Source organism: Balaenoptera musculus, chromosome 10 (assembly GCF_009873245.2).
Source record: "Balaenoptera musculus isolate JJ_BM4_2016_0621 chromosome 10, mBalMus1.pri.v3, whole genome shotgun sequence".
NCBI classification, from domain to species: Eukaryota; Metazoa; Chordata; class Mammalia; order Artiodactyla; family Balaenopteridae; genus Balaenoptera; species Balaenoptera musculus.
In genome coordinates this window covers 16,330,997-16,336,034 of record NC_045794.1, presented here as the reverse complement: position 1 = coordinate 16,336,034, position 5,038 = coordinate 16,330,997, and positions in this window count along the sequence as shown.

Genomic DNA, 5,038 nt, shown 5'->3' with positions numbered 1-5,038 from the left:
CCTCCTTTGCCATGGATTAGTTGACCATAGGTGTGTGGGTTTATCTCTGGGCTTTCTATCCTGTTCCATTGATCTGTATTTCTGTTTTTGTACCAGTACCATATTGCCTTGATTACTGTAGCTTTGTAGTATAGTCTGAAGTCAGTGAGTCTGATTCTTCCAGCTCCCTTTTTTTCCCTCAAGACTGCTTTAGCTATACAGGGTCTTTCATGTCTCCATACAAATTTTAAGATTTTTCGTTCTAGTTCTGTAAAAAAAAAAGTCACTGGTAATTTAATAGGGATTGCATTGAATCTGTAGATTGCTTTGGGTAATACAGTCATTTTCACAATATTGATTCTTCCAATCCAAGAATATGGTATATCTCTCCATCTGTTTGTGTCATCTTTAATTTCTTTCACCAGTGTCTTATAGTTTTCTGAGTACAGGTCTTTTACCTCCTGAGGTAGGTTTATTCCTAGGCATTTTATGTTTTTGTTGCAGTGGTGAATGGGATTGTTTCCTTAATTTCTCTTTCTGATCTTTCGTTGTTTGTGTATAGGAATGCAAGAGATTTCTGTGCATTAATTTTATGTCCTGCTACTTTACCAAATTCATTGATTAGCTCTAGTAGTTTTCTGGTGGCATCTTTAGGATTCTCTATGTATAGTATCATGTCATCCGCAAACAGTGACAGTTTTACTTCTTCTTTTCTGATTTATATTCCTTTTATTTCTTTTTCTTCTCTGAATGCCATGGCTAGAACTTCCAAAACTATGTTGAATAATAGTGGTGACAGTGGACATCCCTGTCTTGTTCCTGATGTTAGAGGAAATGTTTTCAGTTTTTCACCACTGAGAATGACGTTTGCTGTGGGTATCTCATATATGGCCTTTATTATGTTGAGGTAGGTTCCCTCTATGCCCAGCTTCTGGAGAGTTTTTATCATAAATGGGTGTTGAATTTTGTCAAAAGCTTTTTCTGCATCTATTGAGATGATCATACGGTTTTAATTCTTCAATTTGTTAATATGGTGTATCACATTGATTGATTTGCGTATATTGAGGAATCCTTACATCCCTGAGATTAATCCCACTTGATCATGGTGTATGATCCTTTTAATGTGTTGTTGGATTCTGTTTGCTAGTATTTTGTTGAGGTTTTTTGCATCTATATTCATCAGTGATATTGGTTGGTAATTTTCTTTTTTGTAGTATCTTGGTTTGGTTTTGGTATCAGGGTGATGGTGGCCTCGTAGAATGAGTTTGGGAGTGCTCCTTCCTCTGCAATTTTTTGGAAGCGTTTGAGAAGGATGGGTGTTAGCTCTTCTCTAAATGTTTGATAGAATTCACCTGTGAAGCCATCTGGTACTGAATTTTGTTTGTTGGAAGATTTTTAATCACAGTTTCAATTTCATTACTTGTGATTGGTCTGTTCATGTTTACTATTTCTTCCTGGTTCAGTCTTGGAAGGTTATACCTTTCTAAGAATTTGTCCATTTCTTCCAGGTTGTCCATTTTATTGGCACAGAGTTGCTTGTAGCAGTCTCTTATGATGCACTGTATTTCTGCAGTGTTCGTTGTAACTTCTTTTTCATTTCTAATTTTATTGATTTGAGTCATCTCCCTCTTTCTCTTGATCAGTTTGGCTAAAGGTTGATCAATTTTGTTTATCTTCTTAAAGAACCAGCTTTTAGTTTTATTGATTTTTGCAACTGTTTTGTTTCTATTTCAATTATTTCTGCTCTGATCTTTATGAGTTCTTTCCTTCTACTAACTTTGCATTTTGTTTGTTCTTCTTTCTCTAGTTCCTTTAGGTGTAAGGTTTGATTGTTTATTTGAGACTTTTCCTGTTTCTTGAGGTAGAATTGTATTGCTATAAACTTCCCTCTTAGAACTGCTTTTGCTGCCTCCCATAGGTTTTGGGTCATCGTGTTTTCACTGTCATTTGTCTCTAGGTATTTTTTGATTTCCTCTTTGATTTCTTCAGTGATCTCTTGGTTATTCAGTAATGTATTGTTTAGCTACCATGTGTTTGTGTTTTTTACGTTTTTTTTCCCTGTAATTGATTTCTAATCTCATAGGGTTGTGGTCAGAAAAGATGCTTGATATGATTTCAATTTTCTTAAATTTACTGAGGCTTGATTTGTGACCCAAGATGTGATCTATCCTGGAGAATGTTCTGTGCGCACTTGAGAAGAAAGTGTAATCTGCTGTTTTTGGATGGAATGTCCTATAAATATCAATTAAATCTATCTGGTCTATTGTGTCATTTAAAACTTGTGTTTCCTTATTAATTTTCTGTTTGGAAGATCTGTCCATTAGTGTAAGTGAGGTGTTAAAGTCCCCCACTATTACTGTGTTACTGTCAATTTCCTCTTTTATAGCTGTTAGCACTTGCCTTATGTATTGAGGTGCTCCTACATTGGGTGCATATATATATTTACAATTGTTATATCTTCTTCTTGGATTGATCCCTTGTTCATTATGTAATGTTCTTCCTTGTCTCTTGTAACATTCTTTATTTTAAAGTCTAATTTAGCTGATATGAGTATTGCTACTCCAGCTTTCTTCTGATTTCCATTTGCATGGAAAATCTTTTTCCATTCCCTCACTTTCAGTCTGTATGTGTCCCTAGGTCTGAAGTGGGTCTCTTGTAGACAGCATATAGATGGGTCTTGTTTCTGTATCCATTCAGCCAATCTGTGTCTTGTGGTTGGAGCATTTAATCTATTCCCATTTAAGGTAATTATCAATATGTATGTTCCTATTATCTTTTTCTTAATTGTCTTGGGTTTGTTTTTGTAGGTCCTTTTCTTCTCTTGTGTTTCCCACATAGAGAAGTTCCTTTAGCATTTGTTGTAGAGCTGGTTTGGTGGTGCTGAATTCTCTTAGCTTTTGCTTGTCTGTAAAGCTTTTAATTTCTCCATCAAATCTGAACGGGATCCTTGCCAGGTAGAGTAATCTTAGTTGTATGTTCTCCCCTTTCATCACTTTAAATGTATCATGCCACTCCCTTCTGGCTTGTACAGTTTCTGCTGAGAAATCAGCTGCTAATCTTATGAGAGTTCCATTGTATGTCATTTGTCTTTTTTCCCTTGTTGTTTTTAAAAATTTTTGTTTTTAAATTTTGTCAATTTGATTACTATGTCTCAGCATGTTTCTCCTTGGGTTTATCCTGCGTGGGACTCTCTGTGCTTCCTGGACTTGGGTGGCTATTTCCTTTCCCATGTTAGGGAAGTTTTCGACTATAATCTCTTCAAATATTGTCTCAGGTCCTTTCTCTCTCTCTTCTCCTTCTGGGACCCCTATAATGTGAATGTTGGTGCATTTAATTTTGTCTCAGAGGTCTCTTAGGCTATCCTCATTTCTTTTCATTCTTTTTTCTTTATTCTGTTCCACAGCAGTGAATTCCACCATTCTGTCTTCCAGGTCACTTATCCGTTCTTCTGCCTCAGTTATTCTGCTATTGATTCCTTCTAGTTTATTTTTCATTTTAGTTATTGTAGTGTTCACCTCTGTTTGTTCTTTAATTCTTCTAGGTCTTTGTTAAACATTTCTTGTATCTTCTCGATCTTTGTCTCCATTCTTTTTCCAAGGTCCTGGATCATCTTCACTATCATTATTCTGAATTCTTTTTCTGGAAGGTTGCCTGTCTCCACTTCATTTAGTTGTTCTTCTGGGGTTTTACCTTGTTCCTTCATCTGGTACATGGTCCTCTGCCTTTCCATTTTGTCTATCTTTCTGTGAATGTGGTTTTAGTTCCACAGGCTGCAGCACTGTTGTTCCTCTTGCTTCTGCTGTCTGCCCTCTGGTAGATGAGGCTATCTTAGAGGCTTGTGCAAGCTTCCTGATGGGAGAGACTGGTGGTGGGTAGAGCTGGGTGTTGCTCTGGTGGGCAGAGCTCAGTAAAACTTTAATCCACTTGTCTGCTGATGGGTGGGGCTGAGTTCCCTCCCTGTTGGTTGTTTGGTCTGAGGCAACACAGCCCTGGAGCCTACAGGCTCTTTGGTGGGGCTAATGGCAGACTCCGGGAGGGCTCACGCCAAGGAGTACTTCCCAGAACTTCTGCTGCCAGTGTCCTTGTCCCCGCGGTGAGCCACAGCCGACCCCCACCTCTGCAGGAGACCCTCCAACACTAGCAGGTAGGTCTGGTTCAGCCTCCTATGGGGTCACTGCTCCTTCCCCCTGGGTCCTGACATGCACACTACTTTGTGTGTGCCCTCCAAGAGTGGAGTCTCTGTTTCCCCAAGCACTGTCAAAGTCCTGCAATCACATCCCGCTAGCCTTCAAAGTCTGATTCTCTGGGAATTCTTCCTCTCATTGCCAGACCCGCAGGTTGGGAAGCCTGACATGGGGCTCAGAACCTTCACGCCAGTGGGTGGACTTCTGTGGTATAACTGTTTGCCAGTTTGTGAGTCACCCAGCCAGCCGTTACGGGATTTGATTTTATTATGATTGCGCCCCTCCTACCGTCTCACTGCAGCTTCTCCTTTGTTTTTGGATGTGGGGTACCTTTTTTGGTGAGTTCCAGTATCTTCCTGTCAATGATTGTTCAGCAGTTAGTTGTGATTCCGGCGCTCTTAAAAGAGGGAGTGAGCGTACATCCTTCTACTCCACCATCTTGAACCAATCTCCTGGATTTGTTTTTATTAGTCTGTATTGTAATGAATGTTGATGTCTGGTCTGGAAACCAAATCTGCTTCAAAAATAAAGGGTCTAATTATTGTTCTAAGTTTTAATCACCAGACTGTACAGTCTGAGCAGACAGGCTGGGAAGACTTGTGAGTCAGTCTGACAGAATTATTGACAGTGAAGGGTCTGCACTGGAAATGCTGCTGTCTTTCCTCACTTGAACCTGAGCAGAGAAAACAGAAAGTCTTAGCTTCTCCACCAGGTGTCTGGCTTCCATGGCCTGAACCACAGAACAGGCTGTGGGATGGGATGGGGGCAAGGAGGAGCCTGCAAGTAGCCCTGGATGTCGTTCTCCCCAACAATCACAAGTTCTGCCATGTCTTCCACATGGGTAGTCCGGGCATGGAAAAATAGAGTCTTGCCCA